The sequence below is a fragment of the Salvelinus sp. IW2-2015 genome, linkage group LG19, assembly GCF_002910315.2.
Source record: "Salvelinus sp. IW2-2015 linkage group LG19, ASM291031v2, whole genome shotgun sequence".
Classification (NCBI taxonomy): domain Eukaryota; kingdom Metazoa; phylum Chordata; class Actinopteri; order Salmoniformes; family Salmonidae; genus Salvelinus; species Salvelinus sp. IW2-2015.
In genome coordinates, this window is record NC_036859.1 from 353,358 (window position 1) to 375,510 (window position 22,153).

The window sequence follows — 22,153 nt, forward strand, 5'->3', positions numbered from 1 at the left end:
CATCAGGGATTGCAACGTGCTCTGCTTCACGGAAACATGGCTAACTCAAGAGACGCTAACGGAGTCGGTGCGCCAGCTGGTTTCTTCATGCATCGCGCCGACAGAAACAAACATCTTTCTGGTAAGAAGAGGGGCGGGGGGTATGCCTTATGATTAACGAGACGTGGTGTGATCATCATAACAACACACAGGAACTCAAGTCATTCTGTTCACCTTGATCTAGAACTCCTCACAATCAAATGTCGACCGCATTATCTACCAAGGGAGTTCTCTTCAATCATAATCACAGCCGTATATATTCCCCCCCAAGCAGACACATCGATGGCCCTGAACGAACTTTATCTGACTCTTTGTAAACTGGAAACCACACACCCTGAGGCTGCATTCATCGTAGCTGGGGATTTTAACAAGGCTAATCTAAAAAAAAACTCCCTAATTCTATCAGCATATCGATTGTGCTACCAGGGCTGGAAAAACCCTAGATCATTGTTATACTAATTTCCGCGACGCATATAAGGCCCTCCCCCGCCCCCTTTCGGAAAGCTGACCACGACTCCATTTTGTTGATTCCAGCCTACAAACAGAAACTAAAACAAGCTCCCGCGCTCAGGTCTGTTCAACGCTGGTCCGACCAATCTGAATCCACGCTTCAAGACTGCTTCGATCACGCGGATTGGAATATGTTCCGCATTGCGTCCAACAACAATATTGACGAATATGCTGATTCGGTGAGCGAGTTCATTAGGAAGTGCATTGACGATGTCGTACCCACAGCAACGATTAAAACATTCCCAACCAGAAACCGTGGATTGACCGCAGCATTCGCGTGAAACTGAAAGCACGAACCACTGCTTTAACCAGGGCAAGGTGACCGGAAGCATTGACCGAATACAAACAGTGTAGCTATTCTCTCCGCAAGGCAATCAAACAGGCTAAGTCCCAGTACAGAGACAAAATCGAGTCGCAATTCAACAGCTCAGACACAAGAGGTATGTGGCAGGGTCTACAGTCAATCACGGATTACAAAAAGAAAACCAGCCCCGTCGCGGACCAGGATGTCTTGCTCCCAGACAGGCTAAACAACTTTTTTGCCCGCTTTGAGGACAATACAGTGCCACTGACACGGCCCCCTACCAAAACCTGCGGGCTCTCCTTCACTGCAGCCGAGGTGAGTAAAACATTTAAACGTGTTAACCCTCGCAAGGCTGCAGGCCCAGACGGCATTCCCAGCCGCGTCCTCAGAGCATGCGCAGACCAGCTGGCTGGTGGTGTTACGGACATATTCAATCAATCCTTATCCCAGTCTGCTGTTCCCACATGCTTCAAGAGGGCCACCATTGTTCCTGTTCCCAAGAAAGCTAAGGTAACTGAGCTAAACGACTACGCCCCGTAGCACTCACTTCCGTCATCATGAAGTGCTGAGAGACTAGTCAAGGACCATATCACCTCCACCCTACCGGACACCCTAGACCCACTCCAATTTGCTTACCGACCAATAGGTCCACAGACGACGCAATCGCAACCACACTGCACACTGCCCTAACCCATCTGGACAAGAGGAATACCCATGTGAGAATGCTGTTCATCGATTACAGCTCAGCATTTAACACCATAGTACCCTCCAAACTCGTCATCAAGCTCGAGACCCTGGGTCTCGACCCCGCCCTGTGCAACTGGGTCCTGGACTTCCTGACGGGCCGCCCCCAGGTGGTGAGGGTAGTAACAACATCTCCACCCCGCTGATCCTCAACACTGGGGCCCCACAAGGGTGCGTTCTGAGCCCTCTCCTGTACTCCCTGTTCACCCACGACTGCGTGGCCATGCACGCCTCCAACTCAATCATCAAGTTTGCGGATGACACTACAGTGGTAGGCTTGATTACCAACAACGACGAGACGGCCTACAGGGAGGAGGTGAGGGCCCTCGAGAGTGTGGTGTCAGGAAAATAACCTCACACTGAACGTCAACAAAACAAAGGAGATTGATGTGGACTTCAGGAAACAGCAGAGGGAGCACCCCCCTATCCACATCGACGGGTCAGTAGTGGAGAAGGTGGAAAGTTTTAAGTTCCTCGGTGTACACATCACGGACAAATTGAATTGGTCCACCCACACAGACAGCGTTGTGAAGAAGGCGCAGCAGCGCCTCTTCAACCTCAGGAGGCTGAAGAAATTCGGCTTGTCACCAAAAGCACTCACAAACTTCTACAGATGCACAATCGAGAGCATCCTGTCGGGCTGTATCACCGCCTGGTACGGCAACTGCTCCGCCCACAACCGTAAGGCTCTCCAGAGGGTAGTGAGGTCTGCAGAACGCACCACCGGGGCAAACTACCTGCCCTCCAGGACACCTACACCACCCGATGTCACAGGAAGGCCATAAAGATATCAAGGACAACACCACCCGAGCCACTGCCTGTTCACCCCGCTATCATCCAGAAGGCGAGGTCAGTACAGGTGCATCAAAGCAGGGACCGAGAGACTGAAAAACAGCTTCTATCTCAAGGCCATCAGACTGTTAAACAGCCACCACTAACATTTAGCGGCCGCTTGCCACATACTGACTCAACTCCAGCCACTTTTAAAAAATGGGAATGATGGAAATTATGTAAAAATGACCACTAGCCACTTTAAACAATGCCACTTAATATAATGTTTACATACCCTACATTACCCATCTCATATGTATTATTACTGTACTCTATATATCTACTGCATCTTGCCATCTTATGTAATACATGTACCACTAGCCACTTTAAACTATGCCACTTTATGTTTACATACCCTACAGTAACTCAATCTCATATGTATATACCGTACTCTATACCATCTACTGTATCTTGCCATGCCGTTCTGTACCACACTCATTCATATATCTTTATGTACATATTCTTATCCCTTTACACTTGTGTGTGTGTATAAGGTAGTAGTTGTGGGAATTGTTAGGTTAGATTACTTGTTGGTTAACTGCATGTCGGAACTAGAAGCACAAGCATTTCGCTACACTCGCATTAACATCTGCTAACCATGTGAATGTGACTAATAAAATTTGATTTGATTTGATCATTTATTTTAGACAGGTGTAAAGAAACATGATAAGAAAATTTTGCCTATTTCAGAAGAGCAGAATAGCATATTCTAAATTGTCCTTATGTTAGGCCCTGATCTGGCTATGCCATGGGCTACACTAGTTCATTTAGCAGACAAAATTTGCTTAGAATTCCGTGGCATTATTTTATAGCATGAAGAATACAATTGAACAAAGCTGAATCAAATTTAAAGGATATTTTCCCCAAATGATTTCAGAGGGAGTGCTCACATGGGCAATTGTGTGTTTAGCAGTTAACAAAGAAACAGGTCTTCCCTATATGCTTAATTTAGAGTTATTTATGCAACTTTAGTTTTGATACAAACGTCAGGCTATATGTTTTGATTTTTAATACATGATGCGACAAATGATGATTTGAAAAAAGTCGCATGAAAGGCATGAGATCTGCTGTTACTTGCGCAGGTTGCACATATTTCATCTCATTCACAATTTGACAAGCAGTTAATAAAATTCTTATCCATCAGACTATTCTTAATTTAATCTAGTCTTTACATATTGCCTACTAAAATATATGGAATTATTTTTTTATTTAGAATTCTCAGCTAGTGAAAAGTCACTTGGGGCCCAGAGAGGGGAGAGGTCAGGCTTGTCTTTTACATGTCTCTGGTAATATGCAGAATATCAGAAAGGGAGCGGTCAGAATGGAACATTGTCTTCATATGTGAATGTATCTGTTAAACCATGTGAAGGGATGGCGTGATTAAGGGGTAACCAACTATCTCTTGGCTCCACAATGTCTGTGCGCAAGTCACTCCCCTCAGTGAGCTTGTCCAGGAGTGGGGAGAAGAGTGGGTTTACTTGAGATGGGAGAATAGAGTTGACAATTGAGTTATGCCTTGGATGAGGTAATGTTTTGGTACTATGAAGTACCAGGAACGAGATTAGAACCTCGTCTTAGAGACCAAACTGAACGATAATTTATAGCTAATGCTATCTGGCTATGGGATACTCCTTTCTCAAGTAAAAGGCCCTTTGTGAAGTTTTCCTAAGATCTGTGGTTCGTCATGTAAGTTGAGATGGGTGTATCTTTGCTATAAAAGATCTCAGTTACCATTATATTGAGACTCTGAACTTTTCATTAGAGATAGTGAATTGTTGAGAGTCAAATGCTATTGCAAAAGCTTAATTATTATTAAAGGTGAAGTTTAAGTATAACTCTGACTGGTGTGTGGTTTGTAACTCTCCTCATTTGGTAATACAGGAAATTGCCACGACATTTGTCATATTAAAAAAGATTCTACTAATGTCTCCAGTCATATAACACGTAGTAGAATTGCATGAAATGTGTTTAAATAAGGTCAAATTTTTCCCATGAAAAGAAAGAAGAAACTTATCCAATTTAGCCTATCGCAGGGATCGTCAACTATATAGACAGCCGCGGGCCATTTTTTTTCTTGTCTGGATAGTCGGGGGGCCGGAACATAACTGAAAATAATTTACAAACCGCAAATTGACCGCAGCAAGAAGCCCAAAAATATATAATATTTGACTAAAATATAATCATTTCAAATTATGCTTACATTTGTATGAGAATACTTGGGAACAGATTTCCTAAATTAAAATCACTTGAAGCTGATTTCCTGGTGTTTTTACAGTCTATTATGTCCAAAAGATTAAAAAAAACAATTTTTGGAGAATAAAAAAATCGAATTACAAAGTTCAGAAAACTTGGGTGGACAGATAAAACCACCTCAGGGCCAAATTCGACCCGTGTGCCACCAGTTGGGGAACCCTGGCCTATAGCCTACTCTACTCTATACATCAGGGGTCGTCAACTGGCAGCCGTATGATAAATTTGGCCCGTGGGTGGTTTTATTTGACCCCAAGTTTTCTGAGCAAAAAAAAAACAACAAAAACTTATTTTGGTGGGGGGGATTTTCATTGTTGGACATAAAAGATTGTAAAAACACCAGGAAATCAGCTCCAAGTTATTTTAATTTAAGAAATCTCTTCCCGACTATTCTCACGCATAATAGAGAGACAAGTGATAATATACAACTCGTCTCCTTCCTGAGCGCTATGACGGCTGCATGGTCCCATGGTGTTTACACTTGCATACTATTGTTTGTACAGATGAACGTGGTACGTTCAGGCGTTTGGAAATTGCTCCCAAGGATGAACCAGAATTGTGGAGGTCTACAAATTTTTTTCTGAGGTCTTGGCTGATTTATTTTGATTTTCCCATGATGTCAAGCAAAGAGGCACTGAGTTTGAAGGTAGGCCTTGAAATACATCCACAGGTACACCTCCAATTGACTCAAATTATGTCAATTAGCCTATCAGAAGGTTCTAAAGCCATGCCATCATTATCTGGAATTTTCCTAACTGTTTGAAGGCACAGTCAATTTAGTGTATGTAAACTTCTGACCCACTGGAATTGTGATACAGGGAATTATAAGTGAAATAATCTGTCTGTAAACAATTGTTGGAAAAATTATTTGTGTCATGCACAAAGTAGATGTCCTAACCGACTTGCCAGAATTATAGATTAACTAGAAATTTCTGGAGTAGTTGAAAAATGAGTTTTTATTACTCAAACCTAAGTGTATGTAAACTTCCGACTTCAACTGTATATACAAAGAAATGTCAATTGAAAAAAGGCACAACGAAACAAAGTGCAGCTAGTTTGCAGTCTTTCCAGCTTCAGCATGAAGTGATTGTGTTACCTGTGCTGTTGGCTTGCACCTCTGAACAACAGTGTCCTGACGAGTGAGCACATTTTCAATGCCAGGCGAAATCGCACGTCATTAGCTCATTTATCCAAATAAATGTCACTAGAAAACAGCTTAAACAAATGCAAAAGTGAGTACTTCGCTGTTATTCTGGCTGCATGATAAGAACATTACCAACCAGTATAGGAATGGAACATTTAGAACGAACGGGTTGCATCCAGACACAGAACAAAAATACTGAAGGACTGAGTCGCATCTCTAGCAACCGAACCGATAGAACGAACGACCAGCCGGCTTGGGTAGCAACCCAAGATTTGTGTCGGGACTATATCTTATGGAATGATGAAAGACTATGAATAAATTCATCAAAATAAAGTTTATGAAAATATGTCAATCATTATTTGAATATGTTGGTAACCCGTTCTACATAAGTGACAATGCCCTCAAAGACGGTGTTTGGAGGACACAGTGTACAGTATTGGCGCCATTCACCATTTGCCGGCCCTTGACTTCGTCTGGGGCCTAACAACATCTGTGCCAATATATCCTCCATATGCTCCTTGGCGTCTCAGGGATTATCACTTCATTATACAATGGGTGGGTCTAATCCTGAATGCTGATTGGTTAAAACCGCATTCCAGCCAGCTAGCAAGCAAGGGATAAGAACTTTGCCAGCCAGTATGGCAATGGAACATTTAGAACGAACGACTGTGTCGCATCCATAGATACAGAACAAAAAGACTGAACGACTGGGTCAGTCTCTAGCAACTGAACCAATGAAACAAACGACCAGGAGGCTTGGGTAACAACCTTAGATTTGTGTCGGGACTATATCTTATGATGAAATAAACTCAGCTAAAAAAGAAACGTCCCTTTTTCAGGACCCTGTCTTTCAAAGATAATTCAACTTCACAGATCTTCATTGTAAAGGGTTTAAACACTGTTTCCCATGCTTGTTCAATGAACCATAAACAATTAATGAACATGCACCTGTGGAACAGTTGTTAAGACACTAACAGCTTACAGACGGTAGGCAATTAAGGTCACAGTTATGAAAACGTAGGACACTAAAGATGCCTTTCTACTGACTCTGAAAAACACCAAAACAAAAGATGCCCATGGTCCCTGCTCATCTGCGTGAACGTGCCTTAGGCATGCTGCAATGAGGCATGAGGACTGCAGATGTGGCCAGGGCAATAAATTGCAATGTCCGTACTGTGAGGCGCCTAAGACAGCGCTACAGGGAGACAGGACGGACAGCTGATCGTGTGCAGGTGTAACAACACCTGCACAAGATCGGTACATCCAAACATGACACCTGCGGGACAGGTACAGGATGGCAACAACTGCCCGAGTTACACCAGGAACGCACAATCCCTCCATCAGTGCCCCCCCAGAAATGTCTAGGAACTTGCAGGTGCCTTGGTGGAAGAGTGGGGTAACATCTCACAGCAAGAACTGGCAAATCTGGTGCAATCCATGAGGAGGAGATGCACTGCAGTACTTAATGCAGCTGGTGGCCACACCAGATACTGAATGTTACTTTGATTTTGACCCCCCCTTTGTTCAGGGAACACATTATTCCATTTCTAGTTGTTGAATCTTGTGTAAATATTTGTATGAACATAACATTTACACATGTTAAGTTTAGTATAAATAAATTAATCAAAATCATGTTGTTTTCAATTAAAATATGTAAATCATTATATGAATATGTTGGTAACCCACTGTATAAAAGTGATAATGACAGATAAGCCGGTGTTTGAAGGACTTCGTCTCGGGCCTAACACACGTGCCAATATATCCTCCAAACACCAACTTATCTAGCATTATCACTTAAATAGCATATTGGGCCTATATTAATTCTAGCTACTTTTGAAGCACATGTTGTGCTCTAGAAACTAATATTAAACTCCAATAAAGAAATGTGTTTAATATAAAAAGCTACATTGTGTAAAAGGACTACCTATTGAGATGCATTACATAGAAAATGCAACTCTGTCACCTTAATTCTTAGGGATCAAATCCCGTTAACAGGATCGATTTGACAACATCCGGTGAAATGGCAGAGCGCCAAATTCAAATTAAATTACTATAAATATTAAACTTTCATGAAATCACACATGCAATACACCAAATTAAAGCTACACTTGTTGTTAAATCCAGCCAACGTGTCAGATTTCAAAAAGGCTTTACGGTGAAAGCAAACCATGCTATTATCTGAGGACAGCACCCCATCAAACAAACACAATCATAATTCAACCCGCCAGGCGCGACACGAAACTCAGAAATAACGATATAATTCATGCCTTACCTTTGAAGAGCTTATTTTGTTGGCACTCCAACATGTCCCATAAACATTACAAATGGTCCTTTTGTTCAATTAATTCCGTCGTTATATGTCCAAAATGTCAATTTATTTATCGCGTTTGATCCAGAAAAACACCGGTTCCAACTCGCGCAACAAGACTACAAAATATCTAATAAGGTACCTGTAATCTTTGTCCAAACATTTCAAACAACTTTCCTAATACAACTTTAGGTATTTTTTAAAGTAAATAATAGATCAAATTTAAGACGGGATAAACTGCGTTCAATAGCGGATAAAAACAAAGTGGAGCGAGCTTTCAGGTCACACGCCTCTAACAAACAGTACACTTCACTCGACCCTCGTTCTGAACTGCCCTACTTCTTCATTACACAAAGGAAAAACATCAACCAATTTCTAAAGACTGTTGACATCTAGTGGAAGCAATAGGAACTAGATCCCCATAGAAATCCCATTAAAAAGAGTGACCTCAACAACAACAAAAATCCTGGATGGTTTGTCCTCGGGGTTTCGCCTGCCAAATAAGTTCTGTTATACTCACAGACATCATTCAAACAGTTTTAGAAACTTCAGAGTGTTTTCTATCCAAATCTACTAATAATATGCATATCCTAGCTTCTGGGCCTGAGTAGCAGGCAGTTTACTTTGGGCACACTTTTCACCCGGACGTGAAAATACCACCCCCTAGCCTAGAGAGGTTTTAACTTCTCTAGGATAGGGGGCAGCATTCGGGATTTTGGATGAAATGCATGCCCAAATTAAACTTCCTGCTTCTCTGGCCCAGAAGATATGATATGCATATAACTGGTAGATTTGGATAGAAAACACTCTAAAGTTTCCAAAACTGTTAAAATAGTGTCTGTGAGTATAACAGAACTGATTTGGCAGGCGGAAACCTGAGAAAAATCCATTCAGGAAGTAGTTTTTTGTTGTTGTTGTAGTTTTCTATTCAATGCCATTACAGTATCCATTGACTTAGGACTCAAATTGCAGTTTCTATGCCTTCCACTAGATGTCAACAGTCTTCAGAAATTGTTTCAGGCTTGTATTCTGAAAAATGAAGAAGTAAGAGCAGTCTGAATGAGTGGACCCTGCCGTGTCACAGAGCTTTATCTTGTGCTCGACCGAGAGAGTGCGTTTCTTGTTTACCTTTTAAATTGACGACGTTATTGTCCGGTTGAAATATTATCGATTATTTAGGCTAAAAACAACCTGAGGTTGAATATAAACATTGTTTGTCATGTTTCTATGAACTTTACGGATACAATTTGGATTTTTTTGTCTTGCTGTTTTGACTGCGTTTGAGCCTGTGGATTACTGAAGAAAACACGCAAACAAAACTGAGGTTTTTGGGTATAAAGAGACATTATTGAACAAAAGGAACATTTATTGAGTAAATTAATGTCTGCTGAGTGCAACAATATGAAGATCAAAGGGATTCATTAAATCTCTATTTCTAAATTGTGTAACTGTTCTACCTGGCTGGCAACTGTTTGTAATGATTTGTCTAGTGGGCTATGTTCTCAAATAATGTAAGGTATGCTTTCGCCGTAAAGCATTTTTAAAAATCTGACACCGTGGTTGGATTCACAAGAAGTTAATCTTTAAACCTATGTAAAATATGTTTTGTTTTCTGAATTTTTATAATGAGTATTTCTGTATTTGAATTTGGCGCCCAGCAGTTTCACTGGCCGTTGAAGAGGTGGGACGCTACCGTCTCACGTGCCCAAGAGAGGTTAAGAGCCTCAAGAGTGACGACACGCAAGAGATCATTCAACGCAATGATCATTGACCTTCTAAAGAAGCTGTCCCCGTTTCCCTTCTTTCTGTGCCCCCAAATGTATAGATATGCTGGTAGCTAATGAGCTAACAGGACTGAACAAGGTGCAAACACATGCCCATGGTGGTTTCGGAACGACCCAAGAAATGGTTTAACAGGGCCTAAAAACTAAACTAAAAACTTTCTGGTTCTACCAGCCACTCAGAATTCTTATCAGCCGATACATAAATTCGCCAAAAAACACCAAAAACGAAGAGAAAACATAGTTTACACATAGTTTACTTTCTTCAGGTTTTCGGAATTTCCCTCTCAAAATGACACTTTTTTATTTTTATAGAAAACCAACTAAATTGGATGTTCCAAGTCCACAACGATTCTTGAACCACATAACACAGTTCAGTGTGTCAAATCGGAGAGCCTGTTGTCCCGGACCTCTGGCAGTATCTATGGGTTCAATTCTCGTGGGCCGACACTTTTCTCTGTATATGTCAATGATGTCGCTCTTGCTGCTGGTGATTCTCTGATCCACCTCTACGCAGACGACACCATTCTGTATACATCTGGCCCTTCTTTGGACATTGTGCTAACAAACGAGCTTCAACGCCATACAACACACCTTCCGTGGCCTCCAACTGCTTTTAAATGCTAGTAAAACTAAGTGCATGCTCTTCAACCGATCGCTGCCCGCACCCGCCTGCCCGACTAGCATCACTACTCTGGACGGTTCTGACTTAGAATATGTGGACAACTACAAATACCTAGGTGTCTGGTTAGACTGTAAACTCTCCTTCCAGACTCATATTAAGCATCTCCAATCCAAAATTAAATCTAGAATCGGCTTCCTATTTCGCAACAAAGCCTCCTTCACTCATGCCGCCAAACTTACCCTCGTAAAACTGACTATCCTACCAATCCTTGATTTCGGCGATGTCATTTACAAAATAGCCCCCAACACTTTACTCAGCAAATTGGATGTAGTCTATCACAGTGCCATCTGTTTTATCACCAAAGCCCCATATACTATCCACCACTGCGACCTGTATGCTCTCGTTGGCTGTCCCTCACTACATATCTGTCGCCAAACCCACTGGCTCCAGGTCATCTATAAGTCTTTGCTAGGTAAAGCGCCGCCTTATCTCAGCTCACTGGTCACCATAGCAACACCCACCCGTAGCACGCGCTCCAGCAGGTATATTGCACTGGTCATCCCCAAAGCTAACACTTACTTTGGCCGCCTTTCCTTCCAGTTCTCTGCTGCCAATGACTGGAACGAATTGCAAAAATCTCTGAAGTTGGAGTCTTATATCTCCCTCTCTAACTTTAAGCATCAACTGGCCTACCTGGTTAAATAAAGGTGACTATTTTTTATAACGAGTCTACTGTAGAGGTCTGGGTAAGAAAATATCAAAAAATATTTTTGTGTATTGTTGCACATTCATGGGCTCCCGAGTGGGGCAGCACTCTAAGTGCATCTCAGTGCTAGAGGCGTCACTACAGACCCTGGTTCGATTACAGGCCGTATCACAACCGGCCGTGATTGGGAGTCCCATAGGGCAGCGCACAATTGGCCCAGCGTCGTCCTAGTTAGGGTTTGGCCGTCATTGTAAATAAGAATTTGTTTTTAACTGACTTGACTAGTTAAATAAATACAAAATTAAAAATGAATTTCAATTGTGCACCTCAAGAGGCTGGTGTTTGGCTAGCGGTGTTTCTGTACTGAATGAGCAATGGCAGAGTTTGCAAAAAAAAAGACCACCCGATTGATACAAATCATCAAGATATCATATTCTGCCAGCTAAGATTACTTTGCAGTTATTATTTAATTTTGAATGGGAAAGCCTTTAGAAATGACTGTTTCGGTGTCGCCAACTAGCTACACAAAGTGGTTGACACAGGCCTTCCCATGCCATTACATCTTCAGAAAGTTGCAATAAATTCAAAATCACTAATATTCTTTACATGTAGGCTTTGGATTGAACAAATCTGCGCAAAATTTTGGCTCTAGGGCACAACTGCACAGTGAAGCCTATCATTATAACAATTATTAGCTGGGTGATTTTTTCCTCGTCGCACTGGTGCTGCCAAATAAATTAAAATGTCAGGTTGCACAGAAAGATATCTAAGAGCATATGTAGAGCCCAATAAAATAAGTTAGATTTTTTTGCCTACTTCCGTTTAGTTTTCCCCCAAATTCAGTTTACTCCGTTTTATTTTTCCAGATATCACCCTTTTTTACGTTTTCTCTCTCAAAAAAAATCACACTTACTCAGTAGAAAAACAACAATGCTTCAATCACATCAGGAGAGGTCTGGAAAAAAATCTAATAATTTTCATTTTTGGGTGTAGCAAAAGACTTTGGTAAGCGGCGTTTCTGTAGAACACGTGATTGCAGAGTTTTCTAAACAAATCGCCACTGGATTGATGCAAATGATCATGATACCAGGCATGCACTAGCTACTTTGTAGTTAATATAGAAGGTTTTAGGGAAAGCCTTTCCATCTTCCAGAAGACGGCTATCATTATTAGCATCATCACACACAGGGGTATTCCTGCTTTAACTCTTCAGAAAGTTGAAGGAAAATACAAATCACTGATCCATTTTGTTAATGTATTATGATAATCGTGGGTATATTAATACATTACCTCTCCATCTCCCAATCTCAGTTTATCTCAGCAGTTTACCTGCTGTCTCGACCTCTGAATTCTCAGCTATGAAAAGCCAACTGACATTTACTCCTGAGTTGCTGACCTGCTGTACCCTCTATAAAACACAATGATTATTATTTGACCCTGCTAATCATCTATGAACATCTTGAAGAACGATCTGGCCTTATTGGCCATATACTCTTATAATCTCCACCGGGCACAGCCAGAAGAGGACTGGCCACCCCTCAGAGCCTGGTTCCTTTTCAATACCAGAACATGAAAAACGGTTCAGCACTAGAATATATATGTTACTTTCGGTACTTCAGTCAAATGTTTCTCACGTCATATACAGATTGAGAGGATCAAATCGGTCTAGTAATTTGTCGGAATCTTCTCAAGGGGTAAGTAGTAAACTAGCCAGGCAACTTTCGCTTGAAGCTGACAGTGCGATCCACTTTTGAGAAGCACACAAAAGGGAGATTTTTTTTTTTTTGACAGCATGGCTTCTAACGAAAACATACCTCCATGTGTAACAGTATAACTTTCGTCCGTCCCCTCGCCCCTACCTGGGCTCGAACCAGGGACCCTCTGCACACAGACAACAGTCACCCACGAAGCATCGTTGCCCATCGCACCGATTGAAACGCTGTTAGCGCGCACCACCGCTAACTAGCTAGCCATTTCACATCGGTTACACATGCCCGCTGCTTGTTGACAAAGCTGACTCCAGAAACGAACTATGGGAATACTTTGCTTACAGAGCAGATGATGAAGGGCAGCCTACCAAAACTACGCAAAAGTTTTACAATGCAGTGCAAGGGAGGTTAAGTTGCAAAACATAAAAAAAACATTTACACATGACTTTCGCATTGTAACATTCTACTAGCAACTACATTTGCATTATTTTTGAGTAACAATGACATGAACATATATTCAGCATGTCATTCATGTAAGCATTATAATATGACAACACAAAAGTAATGTGAAATGCACTCATAAATTAAGACATCAATATATTTATACTACTTCGCGTTTGAGTGGCAGTTGAAATGCACTCTGGGAATCGTAGTATGCTGGTAAAAGCCATTGTATTTCTATGGTGTGTAGACTCTTGCAATAGGCCTATAGAAGCTTCAGAAATGAGCTTCAAAGTGTTTATGTAATTTTGGAACTTACCAAAAAGTATTCAGACCCCTTGACTTGACAACTTCCACATTTTGTTATGTTACAGCCTTATTCTAAAATGGATCAATCTACATACAATACCCCAAACCGACAAAGCAAAAACAGGTTTAGACATTTTTGCAAATTTATAAAATCTAAACTGAAATATCATATTTCCATAAGTATTCAGACCCTTTACTCAGTACTTTGTAGAAACACCTTTGGCAACGATTACAGCCTCGAGTCTTCTTGGGTATGACGATACAAGCTTGGCACAGCTGTATTTGGGGAGTTTCTCCCATTCTTCTCTGCAGATCCTCTCAAGCTCTGTCAAGATGGATTGGGAGCATCGCTGCACAGCTATTTTCAGGTCTCTCCAGAGATGTTCCATTGGGTTCAAGTCCGGGCCACTCAAGGACATTCAGAGACTTGTCCTGAAGCCACTCCTGCGCTGTCTTGGCTGTGTGCAGAGGGTCGTTGTCCTGTTGGAAGGTGAACCTTCGCCCCAGTCAGAGGTCCTGAGTGCTTTGGAGCAGATTTTCATCAAGGATCTCTCTGTACTATGCTCCGTTCATGTTTCCCTCGATCCTGAGTAGTCTCCCAGTCCCTGCTGCTGAAAAACATCCCCACAGCATGATGCTGCCACAACCATGCTTCACCGTAGGGATAGTTCCAGGTTTCCTCCAGATGTGACACTTGCCATTCAGGCCAAAAAGTTCAATCTTTGTTTCATCAGACAAGAAAATCTTGTTTCTTATGGTCAGAGTCCTTTAGGTGCCTTTTGGCAAACTCCAAGCAGGCTGTCCTGTGCCTTTACTCAGGAGTGGCTTCCGTCTGGCCACTCTACAAGACTCAAGAAGACTCAAGGCTGCAATTGCTACAAAATGTGCTTCAACAAAGTACTGAGTAAAGGGTCTGAATACTTTAATGTGATATTAGACTTTATTTGATTACATTTGCCAACATTTCTAAAAACCAGTTTTTGTTTGTCATTATGGGGTATTGTGTGTAGATTGAGGGGAAAAAATGATTTAATCCATTCTAGAATAAGGCTGTAAAGTAACAAAGAGTCTCAGATATTGTTTTGCATAAAGACATTTCTGATATTCTTCTGTTATTTAATATGGTGTTTAATTTTTGAAAGAAATTGAATATAATGGCATCGTTTCGGTACCGAGTATCGTGATACTAAACCTGGTATCGAAGTCATAATTCTGGTATCGTGACAACACAACGTGTGTGCGTTGGTCCCTGCTACTCACCTTTCCCAAGGTACTGTCTGAGAGGCCTGATTTCTTTAGGAATTGAGCAGCATCTGCAGCTCCTACTTTCCCAGATCTACCTGCAATGGAGAATTGATATGGAGGTCATGTAATGAATTGGGTTTTCTTCTCTATATAGCCACTATGCTCATTCGTTCTGCATTTCACTACATCGGAACTGTAATATAATGCAATGCAGAATGAACAAGAAGAGTGGCTAGCCTCTGTAGAGACATACCAAGTAAATGGACTAAACCTTAGCCTTAAACAAACAAAACATGAATGGCACAAATGATCACACTCAGCAGTGGATATTTACCTGTCTGTAGTAGACCTCGTAAGCTGGGTTTCCACTCGATAACTACAAGGAAATCAAGAAACATCAGGGGAGAGTAGTGAAGAAATGGAACCTTTACTTACACATTAAGGCCTACTTACAGTGCCTTAAGAAAGTATTCATACCCCTTGACTTATTCCACATTTTGTTGTGTTATAGCCTGAATTCAAAATGGATTAAATATAATTTCTCACCCATCTACACACAATACCCCATAATGACAAAGAAAAAAAACATGTTTAGACATTTTTGCAAATTTATTGAGAATGAAATACAGAAATATCTAGTTTACATAAGTACTTTGTAGAAGCACCTTCGGCAGTGATTACAGCTGTGAGTGTTTCTAGGGAAGACTCAAGAGCTTTGCACACTTGGATTCTGCAACATTTGCCCATTATTCCATTCAGAAGTCTTCAAGCTCTGTCAAATGGGTTGCTGATCATTGCTAGACAACCATCTTCATGTCTTTCCATAAATTTGCAAGTAGACTTAAGTAAAATCTTTAACTCGGCCACTCAGGAAAATTCACTGTCTTCTTGGTAACTAACTCCAGTGTAGATTTGGCATTGAGTTTTAGGTTATTTTCCGGCTGAAAAGTTATATCTCCCAACGTCTAATGGAAAGCAGACTGAACCAGGTTTTCCTCTAAGATTTTGCCAGTGCTTAGCTCCATTCTGTTTATTTTTTATCCTGAAAAACTCCCTAGTCCTTAATGATTACATTGTTACTCTAACTTCCGCGACGCATACAAAGCCCTCCCTCGCCCTCCTTTCGGAAAGTCTGACCACGACTCCATTTTGTTGCTCCCAGCCTATAGACAGAAACTAAAACAGGAAACGCCCGTGCTCAGGTCTTTTCAACGGTGGTCGGACCAATCTGATTACACACTTGTGTGTAAAAGGTAGTTGTTGTGAAATTGTTAGATTACTTGTTAGATATTACTGCATGGTCGGAACTAGAAGCACAAGCATTTCGCTACACTCGCATTAACATCTGCTAACCATGTGTATGTGACCAATAAAATTTGATTTGACAAGTATACCCATAACATGATGCAGTCACCACAATGTTTTAAAATATGGAGAGTGGAACTCAGTAATGTGTTGTATTGGATTTGCCCCAAACATAACACTTTGTATTCAGGACAAAAAGTTAATTGCTTTGCCACATTTCTTGCCTTGTTGCAAACTGTATGCATGTTTTGGAATATGTTTATTCTATTCCTTCTGTTCACTGTCAATTAGGTTAGTATTGTGGAGTAACTACAATGTTGTTGATCCATCCTCAGTTCTCTCTTATCACAGCCATTGAACTCTGTAACTGAAATCCCTGAGCGGTTTCCTTCCTCGCCGGCAATGGGGTTAGGAAGGACGCCTGTTTCTTTGTAGTTACTGGGTGTATTGATACACCATCAAAAGTGTAATTAACTTCACCATGCCCAAAGAGTTATTCAATGTAAGTTTTTCTTACACATCTACCAATAGGTACCCTTCTTTGCAAAGCATTGGAAAACCTCTCTGGTCTTTGTGGTTGAAGCTGTGTTTGAAATTCACTACTCGACTGAGGGACCGTACAGATAATTGTATGTGTGGATGAGGTACTCATTCAAAATTAATGTTAAACACTATAAATGCAAACAGAGTGAGTCCATGCAACGTATTATGTGACTTGTTAAGACATTTTTTAATCCTGAACCTATTTAGGCTTGACATAACAAAGGAGTTGAATACTTAATTTGTATTAAAAAATATATAAAAAATGAACAACTTAATTCCACTTTCATATTATGTGTTATTGTGTGTAGGCCAGTAACAAAACATCTCAATTGAATCAATTTTAAATTCAGACTGCAACACAACAAAGTCAAGGGGTGTGAATACTTTAAAGATGTAGCCTACGTTGTCACAGCTAAAGTTACAGCATATTCAACAGTGTCTAAATCATTATCACTAAGTATGAAGTTGTTTCATGTCTTCCATGACAATCTAACTAAAGCAGCCCACATCATTTGGTAATCTAGATGAAGTAGAGCAAGTCAATAGCCAAAAGGAACAGAAACTGTGTAACCGTGTAACCAGTGAGGATGAGGAAGATCAAAAAGGAAATGACAGCTGAGCATCACTAGCAGCTAAACTTTGGTGACTTGCCAGTTGCCAGCAAGCTAACTTCAAATTGATTCGTAGCTAGCTTACTGTTTGACAGTGTTACTGAAACAACTACGATAGTGAGCATTGTCAATGTGATTCAGGATATTAGAAAAACATACAGCTAGCTAGCAACCAAATAACACAACTAACTAGCTAGTAGTAGAGAGGAAGAGGCGAACCAAGAGGTTTTACTCCTCCCAAAAGCTGCCCACGAAGTGAGGAATTTTTGTATGGAGGTCAACGGGAGCATTGCATTTGGTCTACAAAAAAGGGAATTGCCCATTTGCCAAGTGAGGCTTAATTGATCAAATATAAGTTTCGTAATGGTTTGGTTATTACAAATGCGATGATGTAGGGGCATTTTGGCAACTTTGAGGAAAAAAACTACTTGTGCCTGTTGACATAGACATAGATAGAGGACTCATAATAGATATAACCTGTTTTAGCATGGACATTGCCAGGGCATAAAATTACCTTTTTGGTCCAGCTGTGGGAGGTAGATTTTAAAACCTACCAGCCACTCAGATTTTTAAGCAAATAAAATATTTTGTTGTTGCTAAAATTACACCAACAAAACACACAAAAAACAGATGAGCATGCTTTGTAACATCTAAAACAATAAATGTATTACTAGTATGACAATGTGGTATATTGTTTCATTTCATTTTTGTTACCGGAGTCTTTTAACCAAAATATCACAGATGAGACAGAAATGTTCACCTGCCCCTTTAAGGGTGGGAGGTTACTGTGGTAATGCAACTCTAGTCATGTTTGTGCCTGTGAGATGGAGTGTAATGCAACTCCAGTCATGTTTGTGCCTGTGAGGTGGAGTGTGACTAGTAGAAGCGTCGTCTTTTCTTCCCTAGCAGTTGAAACTCAAACATAGAAAAACAACCTAGCATGTGAACAAAACAATGTAAATAGCCAAGAAACACAAGGATAAAGTCTCACTTCAGTAGACTTTCATTTCAAGTAAATTAGACCAACTTTTACACCTGTGCACATCACTTCTAAAAAGTAATCTTTCACTCAGCTCTTCACGTGCGCACATACCCCTGCCAGCAGTGTTGCAGCGCGTGGTGGAATAGGATATATAGGATTCGTAGTGCTTTGACTTTGTGTGATTAATTTACCAGTTATGAAACAAAACAGCAGAAATACTTTGAAAACAGCTACTGCAGCATTAATTTTATTATAAATGGGATCATACTTGACCATTTTTATTCACAAATGCGGGTGAAATGTGAAGCCCTGACCAACCGCCAACAAGGCTGGTGAAATGGACATCTTACCTGCCAATTACAATATCTATCCGCATTTAGCTGATAGCGGGTGTTAATTTTAGGCCCTGGTCATTGCCATTGGGGGCTTCCACCATTTTCAAGTTGTCCACTGGATGGGGATGAGTTGGGAGCAATCAGCCAATAAAGAAGAAAATGGACTACTTCAAAATGGAGATAGCCTTAATGGCACTGCCCAAGCTGTCACAGACACTACAATGGCAAAGATACAAAGATGAGTCCTCTATCTATCTCTATGGACTGTTGTTCACACGCATATCTGCTCTCTCATTGGTTAGAATGGTCAGGTGTCATTGGCTAGAATGAGCCCACCTGACCATTCTAGCCATAGAGAACCTGCAAGTAAGCATTTTGTTGGACGGAGTATACCATATGTTTCCTGTACAGAGGAGGCTGATGGGAGGTTATATAGGAGGATGAACTCATTGTAATGGCTGGTGGGGGAAGGTATAGAAGGATGGCTCATTGTAATGGCTGGAATGGAATAAGTTGAACAGTATCAAACACGTGTTTGACTCCGTTCCATTTATTCCATTCCAGCTATTACAATGAGGCAGACCTCCTATAGCTCCTTCCATCCAACTTGATCTCGCCTCCTCCCACCCATCTTTGAGGACATGTATTTCCATTGTTAGAGCGGTCAGTCGAATTATCTTGTCAATTTAATAGACAATCTCTGCTAACGTTAGTAGCTACATGGTCGGCTTCCTGTGTAAGATACAGGCAAAAATGCTAACAACTAACGTTAACTAGCAAGGGGATCCGCAGCAATATTTGACCTCTCGGCTGATGGCTACCATATGATAAAATCCCTTTCAACATTTATTAAACTAACACCATTTTCCCATTACAAAAACATTCGAAAAGTATTACATTTGTCAAGTATTTAGCATTACCTGGGAGAGAGTCATGAGCGCCGCCATTTTTCCTGCAGTCTCGGGGGTGCGCATACTCTTGAAGCGAGAACGCGCCTCAACACTGACAGCTCAACATTGGGTGCGTTCGGTCTGGATTCAGTCTGGAGTGCCAGTTAGCGCTCAGAGTTGATAGCGCTCAGAGATTGTCCGTTCGTAAATTCGGAGCGCACACTGGACGCTCTGGCCGAGGAGTAGGGTTGATCCGAGCGTTCTAACCTCACAACCGCACCCAAGCTAACTGGAATAAGTTAGCTAGCTTGCTAGCTACTTCCAGAAAAAAATGTTTTACTAGGCAAGTCAGTTAAGAACAAATTCGCTGGGCCAACTGAACTGTACGCCACCATATGGGACTCCCAATCACGGCCGGATGTGATGCAGCCTGGATTCGAATCAGGAACTGCAGTACCTTAGACCGCTGCGCCACTCGGGAGCAGAACACCAAATGAAATAACACCTCATCTGACCATTTTACTTGCACTAGCAGAGCTGGTTGGGCTGTTTTCATGCTATCCAGAGCGTTGGTGACTAACTGTGCTGCTGGCAACAATTCAATGACGTTTTTTTGCCAATGTTTACTGACACTGACCATATTCAACAACGAGAGTGCTCTGAAATCAGAATAGTTAGCCAGAGTGAATTTACGAACGCGGCCATTGTTGACATCAGCGGTGAGGGTCATGACTGCACACGGGGAAAAAACGTGTTCTTTTCTCAGTGACAAAGAGAATAAAAATAGAAGTTGCATGCATAACGATGTAGAATACAATTGAATCGACCTTACATTGTCATAAAGTTTCTGGAAAAAATCTGTTGGCTAAGACATTATTGTCATTATTATAGGACACATACATTCAATTAATGGGAATAAATACTCAAGTTGGATCACTTATTGCGGAGGCATTTTGCTCACTTACTGTACTCATTTATTCAACGGACGCAATATTGTTCTAATTGGTGTCCAGTATCCAATGTTTTTCATTGTTATGTCGCCCCCATCTGGATCAATTGTTTTAGTACTACACTAGAGGTTAAATTGGTTCGTCATGACAGTCAGACTCTTCTCTTAAGATTGTATTCCTTCACATAGAACATCTAGAGGTAAAACGATGTGTAGGAGTCATTGATAAGACAGCATAGTTAATACATTATCTTAATTAAACTTTGGTATAAATAACATTCTGTTGATGTTGCTGTTCAACATGGGGTTGAAATGACAACAATGAGATGTTTGGTATGGAGTCACACAGCCCCTTGGAATTGTTTAGGATGGAATGCCATTCAACTATCACCACACATTCAAAGGGAACCAATGGGTATGTTTACAAATTCCCAAATAAAATATTTCAAATTCAAAGTAGGAAAAAAGATAATTGACAGTCACAGCAATGAACAAGGAGGGATAACTGATAATTGAGAAATTACTCATCTTTCACAAAACCATCATACACAAGAAACCAACTTTGTTTTAACGTCCAAGCAAGTTATCTAATAGAACACTTATGGAAACAAACAGGAAAGACCAACGAAATGGCGTGAGGAAAATGTATTGCAAAACAAAGTGATGTAATGAGGATAAGTCACAGTATAATAATGACCTGATGTTAATGACTGGCGTGAAGCTCCAAGTGCTACGTTACATCACAAATGGAACCCTATTCCCTGTATACTGCACTACAGTGCCCATAGTGCACTATAGGGAATAGGGTGCCATTTGGGACGCACCCCTTAACAAATAAATGTGGAAAGACCACCAGGGGGCAGGCTTTGCCCACTGATAGTAACACAGCCCTGCATGTGAGTACAGGGGATCAGACAGTTAAGCACAGCTGGCACCACTAATAACCTATTCTCTTCCTCCTACATAAGACACGGGAGAACCAGCAGTGGGGAGAGCTCAGTGGAAAAAGGACGTATGGAACGGATGACGTATCTGACAGACGACAGAAGAAAGGAACGGAATACCTCTTGGGAATGGTAAACACTGATTCTCACCACCACCAGAAATGAGCTCTCCACGAACGTATAGTTAAGACGGTGACACACCTGTGATTTATGTTATAGTTAAAAGTTACTCACCTTGTTTTCCTTGTTCCTGTGAAGATTTGTTGTCCTTGTGAGATCATCCCTTGTTGTGTGGGCATGTGGGAGAAGAAAAGATACCTCAATAGAGTACTTTTTTCTACGTCAATCTGCTCCCGACTCGTTTATTCCACCTTCCGCTGTAGAACAACAGACAAAATACTTGGTCCGCTCACATGAATGATTATATTTTGACTCTTTAAACATTCAATGGTTAAGAAAGTATTTCCAAACAATGACTAAGGGATGTCATCATGACAGACATTTAACCAGTACATTTAACCAGTACCAGTAAGTTACTGGTTAAATGTCTGTCATGATGACATCCCTTAGTCAATGTTTGGAAATACTTTCTTAACCATTGAATGTTTAAAGAGTCAAAATATAATCACTTGGTGAATCAATGAGGGG

At 41.1% G+C, this 22,153-nt stretch overlaps 1 long non-coding RNA gene across 7 annotated transcripts in view; it reads right to left on the reverse strand.

Annotated features, from left to right (window-relative positions):
• Nucleotides 1-20,651, reverse strand: part of LOC111979275 (uncharacterized) — a 74,182-nt gene extending 53,531 nt beyond the window's left edge. For all 7 annotated transcript variants that reach the window (XR_002879301.2, XR_002879299.2, XR_011481557.1 and 4 more), the window contains exons 1-3: nucleotides 19,643-20,651; nucleotides 15,281-15,322; nucleotides 14,962-15,041 (exon numbers count right to left, since the gene is read on the reverse strand). This is a non-coding gene — a long non-coding RNA (uncharacterized lncRNA). The remainder of the gene's footprint in view (nucleotides 1-14,961; nucleotides 15,042-15,280; nucleotides 15,323-19,642) is intronic.
• Nucleotides 20,652-22,153: the final 1,502 nt, after the last annotated feature.